We start from the raw sequence: 14,186 nt of genomic DNA, 5'->3' as shown, positions 1-14,186 counted from the left end.
CTTTATGCTATATGACCATAAGACACAGGATGAAACAGTCTTCAAAGAAGTGAAAAAGTGATATTACACAATGGGTAATGGAGAGGTACATGATGCGCATGAGTAAACTATCACATTTTTTTCCACATTTTTTCATTTGTTTATTGTATTTTTAACTCATGAAATTAAACATTTTCATAACATAGTATAATAAAGATGATTACATGTGAAATTGCAAATCTATTATGTGCAATTCATGAACAAATAACAAACAAGGTGCTTTGAGGAAGACTACAAGTAAAGCAGTTGACATAGACATATGATGCAAAAAGAAGATGGGCTGAGGGATGACAATTAATAAACACCTACTAAAAATCTACTACGTGTTCCTCTGGTATTTTCATAATTTTAGGAGAAATCAAAAAAAGGTCCCTAGAACATTGGATGGGTCCCCTTTGTCAAAGGAATATAACAATTTAAGAAATTTCTGATTTTTGCATTTGAGTGTGAGTTGCTTTCTATTATTGTGGCCATTAATTGTATATATTTTCTCTTGATTCGGCTTACCCTGCATCAGTTCCAATAAATTTTCCTAAGTTTCTATAAATTCTTCATATGCATTGAATCTTATGATATAATAATTTTCCATTACATTCCTATACCAATTTGTTTAACCATTTTCTCAATCAATAGGCACTTACTTTGTTGCTAGTTTTTCCCTCTAAAACAAAAGTATATGAGATACATTTCTTCTGTTTCTTACCCACTTTGGTCATATGTCCAATAATAGTATTACTGGGTCAAGGGTTTGAACAATTTTGTCACTTTTTAAAGTTGTTTAGTCTTCAAGGAAGTATCTTTTTTTCTTTGTGGTTTTTGCAAGGCAATGGGGTTAAGTGACTTTCCCAAGGTCATACAGGTAATTAAGTGTCTGAGTTCACATTTGAGCTCAGGTTCTCCTGACTCCAGGACCAGTGCTCTATCCACTGCACCACCTAGCCACCCCAGAAGTATCTCTTAATTATAATTTTACACTTTCCCCTTTCCTACCTTTCCATCCTTTAATTCTCTCTGTCCATTTCTTTCTACCTCTCTCATATTAAACTTCTAGCAATGGAACAAAACCCTGAAAAATTAGTCAATAGATAGCATCCAGTCAAAGTAGATTTTGATTGGAAGGATGGGTTCATTTGGCTAGCAAGGTCAGGGATAATCTATTGCATCTGTTGCTCTATATAGGGATTTTTTTCCTTCTGAATTCTTGTTTCATGTCTTCTAGAAGCTGCCCTTCCACCCCAATATAATGAATGAGCCAGTAGAATGTGTAGTTTAACCTGTATAATGGAAGGAGTGATTAAGAAATAAGGTAGTACACCAAGCAATTAAGAGTAGGAACAGAAAGTCATAGAAATAACTTAATGTTCTTGACTTGAAACATCCAAGAGGCAATAAAGAGATGTAGTAATATCAATGCTCATCCCGGAGACTGGATAACTAAATACCTTTCTCCTCTAGGTAGAGAGTTGGAAGACTTTAGGGCACCAATTGCATATATCTGTCAGACATGATTACCATATCATCTGTTTTGCCTAGTTGTTTTTGTTTTGTTTTGTTTTTAGGTTTTTGCAAGGCAGATGGGGTTAAGTGGCTTGCCCAAGGCCACACAGCTAGGTAATTATTAAGTGTCTGAGACCAGATTTGAACCCAGGTACTCCTGACTCCAGGGCCAGTGCTTTATCCACTACGACACCTAGCCGCCCTTGCCTAATTGTTTTTCTTCATTATAGGGGCATATCCATTTTGTTAAAAGGGAAAACTCAATGCTAAGTGGACAAAGCAGTGGGGGCTTACTATATCTGGATTATTTTACAAAGAGAGAGGGTTGCCCTATGCCCCCATATTTTGTCTGTGATTTTCCGTCTTACAGACAACATCCCATTGGATAGCAGTGGTTTCCATGTGTAGTAATGCCTTTTGGCTAATGCTAAGGGCGAGTAGGACAGAGACTGGATAGTTGCTAGTGGTACTTTATTGCCCCACTTAAGGGCCTGAGTGATGAACATGGCCAGGATGGAGGTGGGTGACCATCTCTTTTGTCATACATCATCACATACATCTTTTCCCAATCCTTGTTCAGTGCTCTACCACAACAAATTCTGCTGTTTAATGGTAGCAACTGGCTCAAAGTCAATATTAGCTATCCTATAGAATGTCTTCCATGGTGGATTATTTACAATGCTGTAGTTCTCACTTATCATCCCTTCCTTTCTAGACCTAATATTGTCAATTAGTTCAGGTCATCATTGTCTCCTTACCTCATTATCTGCACTCTTGCAGTTGTCTCCTAAACTGGTCTCCTTATTTCCAATCCTTACTTTTTCCAATCCATCCTATAAAACATTGCCAAATCAATCTCCTTTGCACACAGCTCTGGTCATGCAACACCATTGTTCTAAAATCATCCATGGCTCCCTTTTGCTTAGAGGAGAAAGTGTTAATTTGTTAGCAGATTCTTTAAGCCCAAACTCCTCCCCCAACTCAGAATGTGGGTTTTGAAGCCAGGAAGAGATGAATTCAAATCTGACCTCATACACTTCCATGTTCCGCATCTCTTGGGCAAGGTACTTAATCTCTGTTTGCCTCAGTTTCTTCACTTGTAAACTGTGGATCATAATAGCACCTAGCTCACAGAGTAGTTTTGAAAGTGCTTAGAGCAGTATCTGGCACATAAAAGGCATCATAGAAATGCTCATTTCTTCCCTCCCTTTCCACCCTTGTGGTCCATGGCTTCCATTATACATCACCAGCAAGCTATCAGTCTTCCCCTCATTTACTCTATGCTATGTGCATCCCCTCCCCACCTGTCTCCTACCTCCAGCCTCAGACAAGAATAAGTTCAGCCTTCCTTTACAACACAATCTCTTTCTATTCCCCATTTTGTTACCTAAGCTTCAATCAATCTGCCTCACTCATTCCCTGACCAGACCTTATACTCCTTTGACTTTCTCATTTGGTGTTTTCTCTACATAGAAGAAACTTTTCTCCATTTCTACTTGCCAAAATCCCATTTATCCAGATCAAAAGTTTTCTTCTTATGACCTTCACCAATTGCTTCATTACCTGGGCTATTGCAATAGTCCCCCCCCCCCCCCCCCGTTTCTCTCCCTCCCCCCCCATCTCTCTGTCTGTCTTCTCTCTCTCTCTCTCTCTCTCTCTCTCTCTCTCTCTCTCTTTCTCTGTCTATCTGTCTGTCTCTCTCCCTCCACTCTAAAAGTATTATCCCTTGTTGTATAAACATGTCCTTTACTGATTGTAAACTCCTAGGTGGAAGAAATTGTATCATATCCTTGTTTGCTCCTACGTGTCTATCACAGGGTGTTCCCCTCAGTAGATGATCAATTAATATTTGTTGGATTAAATTGAGTTTTTTCTTAATGTCTATTCCTCTCTCTTCTCAGTAAGACAAAGCTAAAAATAGAGTCAGTTTGGATAAAGCAAGATTTATATGGCTGTAGGTCCATTCCTAACATATCTAATTGAATCCACATGACTCTAAAACATCTGGATAGTTAGCAACATCCAGATGTTTGGAAACATCTGCATATTTGGCATTGTGTAGACATGAACAACTTGAACAGCAAAATCCTTCCAGGTTGTTTGTAAATGATGTCAAAAGAGTCATTTCAACATGAGAGCAAGGAGAAGGGTAAAAGTATGAGTCAAGTTGGTTGTTTAGTACCGTGTAGGGAAAACAAATTTATCTGAGTGACTGATTTTTTCATTCTTCAGCTTTTTAAATGTGCTTTTGTCTTACTGAGGACTGGGGCTATCGTTAAGTCTGGGGAAAGAGGAGCAAATGCCTTGTGGGTTCTTCAAAGTAAAGGTGTGCTGGTAAATATTTAATGATTGACTCTCTGGGGAAAAATGTGTGCATACCATACTTTTAATTTTAATCTACATTACAGATTAAGGATACAATGTTCACTTTTTAAACTTCTTTTATGTTTTTTTTCTTTATTTCTCATGGTTGGTTTTTTTTCCCCTTTAGCTCTAATTCTTCTTTCTTATCATAACTACTATGAAAATATGTTAAAGAGGATGGTTCATGGCTAACCTATGTCAGATTAGTTGCTGCAGTGGGAGAGGGAAGGGAAGAGACAGTAGAAGAAAAATGTGGAACTCAAAAGCTTGCAAAAGGATGATTGTTGAAAATTGTCATTCTATGTAACTGAAAAAATAAAATAACATATAAAAAATTTTAATCTGTATTATTAACATTTTCCTACCACTTTATAACATATCAGAAATCAAGAAAGCAAAAAAAAAAGTCCTAATTTTTAACGCGGGTCATTGTCAAAACTACCTTCCCAATATTTCTAATATAATTCTCTCTACTCACATGCCACCATCCTGTCATCTCTTTTCACATATCACCTGGACTATGCAATAGCTTCTTTGATCTTTGATCTTTCTACCCCACCTTACCCTTTTTCAATTCATTTCCCACTATTCTGCCAGACTTTTCTTCTGTTATGCCTTTCTCCGTGAGCATTAGAGACTCCCCACCATATAAAATTTTATTTGATTTGCAAGATGTCTTTTTTTTTTCAGACTGGCTTGAGGGTGGCTAGATGGCACAATGGATAGAGCACTGGCCCTAGATACAGGAGGACCTGAATTCAAATCCAGCCTCGGACACTTACTAATTACCTAGCTGTATGACTTTGGGCAAATCACTTAAATCCATTGCCTTGTAAAAAAAAAACAAATTGACTTGAGCTAGCTCTAGCACATCCTTGATTATGAAAGAACATGGCATAGGTGTAGATTGTCTGCAGTGAGTGCAAAGACCTGGATTCTAGTCTAGTCTCTGTCTCTAACTTGCTGTGTGACCACTGAACTCCTTGGGTTATTCTTTATAGGAAAGCTTGAAGTGAAGGTTTGATTTTTGAAACTATTCCAAACTTTCACATCTTCCTTCAGGCCTCCTACAGGACTCCTCCACTTCCACATTTCACTCTCTTAGCTAAATAATTTGCATTACACTTCACCAAAAAAAAAAAAAAATGAACCCATTTGCTGAGAGTTCCCCCTTTCCCCCCTCCTCTTCAGCTCATGGAATTTAAATATCTTCCCCCACAAATTCCTCCTTTGTTCTGGTCTCAGATGAAAGTGCTTCTCTTTGCCAAAGCAAACTCCTTTACCCTTGATCACATTTTCCTTTGTTTTTCTTGATATCTTTGCTCCCATATCACCCTCCTTATTATCTCTACTCTCTTATCTTCAATCTCTCCCTCTCTACTGCTTCCTTCCTTTCTACCTACAAATATGCCCCTTTACTGTGTCCTCTTAAGTTTTTGTGATACATTTCTCTCCTCATTCTTCTCCTATCTGACCGAAAATTCCTTAGACTCTTTTATAGATATTTTATCATGTCATGCCCCTAAACATTCCCCATGAATTTGTACTGGGCTATGTATTTTTCCATTTTATACTATCTTAGTAATTTCATCAGTTCCCATGGGTCTATTCATATCTATACTGATGATTGATTCTCAGATTTATATATCCATCCCTACACTCTCTCCTAAGCTCTTGTCATACTCAATCAACTGCCACTTGAACAACTCAGAATGTAGGTCTTTCAGGCATCTCAACACATATTCAAAACAGAACTCATTATCTTCATCCTCCCATTCCCTCAAACACTCCTCTTTTCTGAGTTTCCCCTATTTCTATAAAGGGTACCCTCATCCTTCAAGTTACCCAGACTTAAAATCTCAAAGTTACACTCAACTCCTCAGTCACTCTCATCATATATATATATATATATATATATATATATATATATATATATATATATATATATATATAATCATTTACTGTCAAATCTTGCTGTTTCTACTTTCCCAGTATTTCTAATATAGATCTTTCTCTCCAGTCACATGACAACCACCCTAAATTACTAATTTTCAACTTACACTTGGATTATTGTAATAGTCTTCTTTGGTCTCCTGCCCCAAGTCTCTTGTTGTTCTTCATTCATGTCCAACTTTTTGTGACCCTGTTTTGGAGGAGTTTCCTTGGCAAAGATAGATGCTAGAGAGGTTTGCCATTTCCTTCTCTAGCTCATATTTACAGATAAGGAACTGAGGCAAACAGGGTTAAGTGACTTGCCCAGAGTCACACAGTTAGTAAGTGTGAGGTTGACTTTGAATTCATGAAGATGAATCTTACTGATTCCAAGTCCAGTTGCTCTATCCACTGGACCACCCCAAGTCTCTCCCTGTTCCAATTCTTTCTCTATTCAACTGTCAAGGGTTTTTTCCCACAAGTGTAGGTCTAAGTGTCAGCCCCCTTCTCAATGAGCTCCAAGGACTTCCCATTACTTCCTGGATTAAATATAGAATCCTATTTAACATATTAAGCTTTTTATAACTTGGTCCCAATTTTTTTGACTTTTTCTGGTCTTCTTTACACTTTACACTGTTCCCTTAAACATCTAACTGCTCTCATCTACTCGCAGTTCATCAAATACAATACTCCGTCTCTCATCTCTGTGTCTTTGCATTGACATTTCTCTGTATTTGGAAATTGTTTCTCATCCTGACCTCTTACTTTCCCCTGTTTCTTTCCAGATTCAGTTCAAAACTCACTGTTTGAATAGGATCTTTCCCCAGCTACCGCTGTCTTTTCCTCTCATATTACAGTCCATCTATACTGTATGTATCTTGTATGTGTCTAGTTATTTACAATGACATTAGAATGTGAAATCCTTGAGAATAGGAACTTTTTTTTGGCCTTTCTTTGAATCCCTAGCACTTAGCATAGCCCCTTAGTTATTTACAAATACATTTTTTCCTTATTTACAAATAAATGTTTGTTGCCTGACTAACACACTGGGGTTCAAAAAATTCACTTTACAAATACAAGGTGGGCTAGGTATGACTAAACAGCTGCTTGCCTGAAATCTTGTCTGAACCTAAAACCCAATATAAGACAACAGTGTAATATGTCAGGCAAAAAAGTCAATGTGATCTTGAGCTACATTTCAGAAAGCATACATAATTTTATTTTTGCATGATTTTCTTCCTCTTTTTAAATTTAATTTTATGATTTAGTTTGAACTTCAATAAAAAAAGACAAAAAATAGAACATTTCCATGTACACAGCACAACATAAAGGAGAATTCATTATAAACTCATGAATTTCCATTTCACACTGTTTACTTTTTTTTAAAAACTGTAATAAATACTACATGTCATTTGCAAAGCTTCCCTGCTCTTGTGGGCTTCCTTTTAAATTTTCTTTTGTTCTCTACTATACACTTTTCCTCCCTCCCTCCTCAAATCACCCTAGAAAAAGTTATAGTTAGACACAAATATGCATATATATATATATATATATATATATGCAAAATCATATAACACATACATAAAGAATTTATCAGTTCTTTCCCTGGATATGAATAGCATTTTCTTTCATGGGTCCTTTGTAGTGGATTTGAGTATTTATAATACTCAAAATGACTTAGTTCAAAGTTGTTCTTAGAACAATATTGCTGTTACTGTGTACAACATTCTCTTGGTTCTGCTCATTTCACTCTTTCTTATTTCATGCCAGACTTTCCTTTTTTTTTTTTTAAAGTCAGCCTGCTCATCATTTCTTGTAGTGTGGTATATTCTGTCACAATCATTCCATTTCACTTAAATTGTTAAGTTTATTGGCGTATAATTGGACAAAATAAATTCTTTTAATTGCTTTAATTTCATCTTCATTAGTGATATATTCACCCTTTTTATTTTTAATACTACTGATTTGGTTTTCTTTTTTAAAAGTCATATTAACTAATGGTTTATCTATTTTTATTGATTTTCCTCCATAAAACCAGTGCCTACTTTTATTTATTAATTCAATAGTTTTCTTACACTAATTAATCTCATCTTTAATTTTTAAGATTTCCAATTTAGTGTTTAATTGGAAATTTTTTAATTTGTTCGTTTTCTAGGTTTTTAAATTGCATATCCAGTTCATTGGTCTGCTCTTTCTCTATTTTATTGATATAAATATTTAGAGATATAAATTTTCCCCTTTATTGCTTTTGCTACATTCCATAGGTTTTGATGTGTTATCCCATTACTATCATTCTCTTTAATGAAATTGATTATTTTTATGATTTTTCTTTAACCCACTCATTCTTTAAGATTAGATTGGTTAGTCTCTAATTAATTTTTAATCTGTGTTTCCATGGTTCCTAAGTGAATACAATTTTTATTGCATTGTGATTTGAAAAGGATGCATTTGATATTTCTCTTTTCTGAATTTAACTATGAAGTTATTTTAGTTTATTTTTATTTTTTCCAAATACATGAAAAAATAGTTTTCAACATTCATTCTTTTTCAAGCTTTTGAGTTCCAGTTTTCTGTCACTCTTCTCTCCCTCCCCAGTGAGTAATCTGATATAGTTATATATATACAATCAAGTTTAATATTTCCATGAATTAAGAGAGAGAAAAAACATGAGAAAGAAAGAAAAATGTAAAAGAAGTTTTAAAAAGTAAACACAGAATATTTTGCTCTGCATTCAGACTTCATAGGTTTTTCTGTGAATGTGGATGGCATTTTCCATAGAAGGTCTCAAAGGATAATCTCTGGTCATTGAACTGCTGAACGGAGCAGCTTCCTTCATAGTTGATCATCTCACAATGTTGATGTTAATGTGTATAATGTTCTCCTGGTTCTGCTACTTTACTTAGCATCAGTTAATGCAAATCCTACCAGGTTTTTCTGAGGTCTGACCACTCAATAGTACTCCATAACATTCATATACCAGAGCTTATTCAGTCATCCCCCAATTGCTAGGCATTCCCTCAATTTCCAGTTCTTTGCCACTTCAAAAAGAACTGTTATAAATATTTTTTGTACGTATGAGTTTTTTCCATTTTTTATGATTTCTTTGGGGTATAGATACTGGATCAGAGGTGATGCACAGTTTTATTGCCCTTTGAACATAATTACAAATGGTTCTCCAGAATGACTGGGTCAGTTCACATTAGTGTCCCAGTTTTCCCACATTCCCCTCCAATATTGCTCATTTTCCTTTTCTGTCATTTTAACTAATCTGATAAGTGTGAGGTGGTATTTCAGTTTTAATTTATATTTCTCTAATCCATAGAGCATTTTTTCATATGACTGTAGATAGCTTTGACAAATCAATTGAGGAAAATAATTTGTATTCTTATAAATTTGATTCAGGAATGTTCATCAATTGGGGAATGGCTGAACCAATTGTGATATATGTACATTATGGAACACTATTGTTCTATTAGAAACCAGGAGGGATGGGAATTCAGGAAAGCCTGAAAGGATTTGCATGAACTGATGCTGAGTGAGATGAGCAGAACCCTGTATACCCTATCAGCAATGTGGGGGTGATGATCAACCTTGATGGACTTGCCCATTCCATCAGTGCAGTAATCAGGAAATGGTGTTTAAACAATGACCAATCTATTACCTTTGTTTTTTTTAAAACAAAGTGTCTTGTGTACTACATAATTTTGTTATCTCTAATATTTTATTTTATCCTCAAGGATATGATTTCTTTCTCAACACATTCAATTTCGATCAGTGTATAGCTTGGAAACAACGGAAAGATTATCAGACTGCCTTCTGTGTGTGGGGGGGTTGGGGAGGGAAGGAGGGTGGGGGGAAATTGCAAAATTCAAAACCTTACATAAAATGATAGATAGAAACTACTATTGTATGTAATTGTAAAACAAATAAAATATTTTTTAAAAAATAAATAAGTAAATTTGACTCAGATCTCTATACATTTTAGAAATGAATTATTTATTAGAAACACTAGAAAACCATTTCCCAGTTTTCTACATTCCTTCTAATCTTAGTTAACTATGAAGTTTTTAATGCCGTAATATAGGACATTTTTTGTAGAGGTACTGTGTACTGCTGAGAAAAAGGTGTATTTCTTTCTATTTCCATTCAGTTCTCTCGAAATAACTACCTTATGTGGGATTCTATCACATGTAACTTTCAGGAATAAAAGGGGCATGGTTCTAAATCACTAATAAGAATGCAAATTTAAAAAATTCCAAGCTCATCAGCTTGGCTAACATTGCAGAAAAAGAAAATGATAAATTCTGTAGAAATTGTGGGAAAATAGATATACTAATGCCCTATAGGTGGAATTGTGAATAGGTTCACAGTCCTGGAGAAGAATTTACCTCTATGCCCAAAGGGCTATAACACTACTATTTGAGAAAGAAATACTACTTCTAGGTTTATACTCCAAATAGATCAAAGAAAAAGGTAAAGGACCCATATTTGTAAAAATATTTAAAGTTGCTCTTTTTGTGTTGGCAAAGAATCAGAAACTGAGGGGATATCCATCAATTGGCAATGGCTGAACAATTTATGATATGTGACTATGATAGAAAAATTATTGTTCTGTAAGAAATGATGAAGGGACTCCAAAAGACTCACGATGAAAATGTTATCCACATTCAGAGAAAGAACTCATGGACTCTGAATGTAGATCAAAGCATACTATTTTCTCTTTCTTTGGGTCTTTTCATTTTTTTCCCCTTTTGTTCTACTTCTTTTTCACAACATGACTAATGTGGAACTATATATGTCATGATTGTGTATGTTTAGACTATATCAGATTGCTTGTTGTCTTGGAGGGGAAAGAAAGGAGGAAGGCAAAGAGAAGAATTTGAAACTCAAAATCTTGTAAAAATGAGAGTTGAAAACTATCTTTACATAATTTACCAAAAAAATGAAGAAGGGGATGGTTTCAGAAAAACTTGGGAAGAACTATAGAAACTGATAAAGAACTAAGAGAACAATGTACACAGTGATAGCAATATTAAAAGGTAATCAACTATGAAAGACTTAATTACTGATTAATATAGGAATCTACTACAACTTTAAGAAGGATTCATGATGTAAAATGATACCTACCTCCTGATAGAAAACTAACTCAGAGTACAGATAAAAGCAATTTTTCCCTTGTTTTTCTTGCCTCCCCCCCCGAACATGGCTGATTCCAAAATAAGTTTTGCAAGACTTCATCTGTATAATGAATATCATATTTCTTGCTTTCTCAATGAATGGGGGAAGGGCTGGAAGGAGAGTGATCATTTGAAACTGAAAACTTTTTAAAATTTAGTATAAAAATCAAAAGGCCATGGGCCCTCTGAACTCTACCCTGATCAGACTAAATTTGAAATATTCTGGGAGGCACATTTTAGGAGGGTCATTGATAAGCTGTAGAGTGGTCAAAGCAGATCAACCAGAATGGAATGGAACCATAAGACTATGTCATTTGAAGATGGGTGGAGGCTTTGGAATTCAGTTGTCTCTTCTACATTGCAATATATCATTGATCAGTATAAGAAATTCATGGCAATTGGGGGGGTAGTTTTGGGGAACAGATGAACTGTAAATTTACTGGTAAATGACATGGGAAATGTTTATAAATTCAGAATGCAAAAAATATATGTATAGTATTGAATAACATCAACATGTTTTATCTTTTAATACCAAGATAATTCAGATTTCTCTGGTATGAAGGAAGGGTCAAAAAATTTTACATAGATTTTCCAGATCAAGTGGGCACCATGCACTGTGCCCCTAAATAACCTCCCCCCAAATGGAAGGGATATCTGTATCATGATTATGATGTGGCTGAAAACAATACTCAAAGGCATATGACTAAACTGACCAAAGACAACTAACTGAATGAAGACAAGGACCTATAATGGTCTGAAAGTACAGAGAATGAAACACAGCTTCCTGGTGTCAGTGGAGAGAGATGGAGAATTGTAGGTACTGTTAATATGTATACCATTGAATATAGCAATGACTATGGTTTGTTTCTCTCTTTTTTCTTTGTAATAAGGGAAGTTTCTATGTTATCTCTAGAATTAAAAACCAAAGGGACTGATGGTGCCAGCGCAGAGCTGGTTGGTAAATTTTCAGTGTGAGCATTTATATCTTAGAAATTGGCAAGTGCTATAAATTAAAGATTGTTTTGTTGATTGTAGACTTAACAAAGGAATAGAAAAAATGTTAATTAGGTAGAGAGAATCTAAAAGTGTGTTCTGTGTATTCCCCCTCCCTCCCCCCAGAGTCAGTTGTTAAACTTTGCCAGCAGGCTCACACTTTTCCAAAGTTAATGAAGCCAATGTGGCTTCATTCCTATTATGCTGAATGTAAAAAAAAAATTGTTCTCATGAAAAATATGATTTAAAATGATCCCTTTGTCCCTGTCACCTCAGTCAGTGAATCTTTGATTTAAATATATTCAGTTCCAACTTGTTCTTTCCTTTGAAGTTCAACCTCAAAGAGCCCTTTTGAGGACCAGGGAACCCAGGTTCAACAATTTATTGTATAACTCTAGAAAGTCAAAGGGGCAGCTAGGTGAAACATCTGGAGTTAGGATGAATGAGTTCAAATCCAGCTTCAAACACATAGTAGCTGTATGATCCTGGGCAAGTCACTTAACCCTATTTGCCTCAATTTTTCTCATCTATGATATGAACTGTAAAAAGAAACAGTCAATTACTCCAGTATTTTTTTCCAAGAAAACATAAAATGGGGTCACAAAGAAAAATAAAAACAAAACAAAAAACGAAGAGTGAAGCATCATTGAAACAACAGGGAAGTAATTTTTCTTCTCTGAACCTCAGTTTTCTGAAATCTAAAATGAGGTGATTGAACTATACTATCTCCAAAGTCTCTTCCAATTCTATATGAATGATCATCCTCTACCCATCCCCCCTGCTGCTGCATCCCTTTATAATGATCCCTCACCTGAAGTGCCCCCCAAATCCTATCCTCAGTCTTTCCCTTTGCATTAATGTGGAATTCAGCCCCCTCTCCAGTTGCTGAAAGCCCTAGAAATCAGAGGAAATAACTGAAGACACCACAAAGGCATCTGTCTCATGCCTGCCTTATGTCCAACCTATGTGTGTCCTTATCAGTTGTCTCCAGGGTCTTTTCTTGCTACCCACTTCTTTCCTCCCATTCAACACATCTCTCAAATAGTCTGTGTTGGGGTACAACTCAGGTATTCATCTCTGAGGACAAACATTTATTAGGCAGACACTATGTAAGTTCAAGCAAGGTTCCCTTGGAGCTGCTTGATCCCCAAATGGGGACCCATTGATTCATCCCATATAAAAGTCCAGTTAGAAGAAAATCAGCTGATATTTTGCCTATGAAATCTCCCCAGCTGGTCCTGCCTTGTGATTTACCCCTTCTTGATTTATAGGCTCATTAGATTTTAGAACAAGAAGAAAAATTAGAGATTGTCTGTCTAGTCAAATCTGATCATTTTGCAAATGGAGAGAAAAGCATGCAGAAAAGGTGAGATGACTTGCTGTAGGATGCAGAGCTAGTTAAAGCCGAGCTAGGACCACACCTCAGTTATCTGTCTGACCCCTCATTTGAGCCTCTTTCCATTAGAGTAGAACATGCCCCTCTAAATTGTCTCCTCCCTACCATATATTATCTTTTTCCTAGCTTAGGCATTAGAACAGAGAAGCAGAATCAAGAATATTCTTCTCTTGACCAAGAAACATACTGAAAAACATGAGAGAGAGAGAGAGAGAGAGAGAGAGAGAGAGAGAGAGAGAGAGAGAGAGAGAGAGAGAGAGAGAGGAAAAAAAATCAAAATCTTGACTTCAAATTTTAAGTGGAATCATAGCTCCACTAAGTGGTCAAATTGTGAATCACAGTCTTGAGATTTGAAAGTCCCCTAGAGAACAGTTAACTTTATATCCAGACTAAAATTCTGACTACTCCAACGCCTCAGCATGTCACTGAGGTAACCCCCGGCTCTCCACAGCCATGTAGGAAAGGGCCTAAGTGTGTGCCACTGATAACTGCCATCTGTGGACTCGTCTGGCCAGAAGGTTAACCATTGTGTATGATGACATTTTTGATTCTGTAATTCAGGGTTTGATTAAGGTCCTTGATAGGGCAGGTCCTAACTACTTTTGTTTCATTGACATTCTGAAAGGTACATTTTTATAAGTGTGTCTGATTTGGGAATTAAAAAAAATTTAAACTGTTAATTCCCAGAATTTATTTCTTTTATATGGTAGAAAAAAATTTAAAAGATGCCATTGACAGAGCTTTACTTTTTTGTAGTCAATGTGCTAGTCATTATAGTAGCTAGAATG

This window comes from Macrotis lagotis, chromosome 7 (genome assembly GCF_037893015.1).
Source record: "Macrotis lagotis isolate mMagLag1 chromosome 7, bilby.v1.9.chrom.fasta, whole genome shotgun sequence".
Classification (NCBI taxonomy): domain Eukaryota; kingdom Metazoa; phylum Chordata; class Mammalia; order Peramelemorphia; family Peramelidae; genus Macrotis; species Macrotis lagotis.
Note: the sequence above shows the minus strand (reverse complement) of the source record.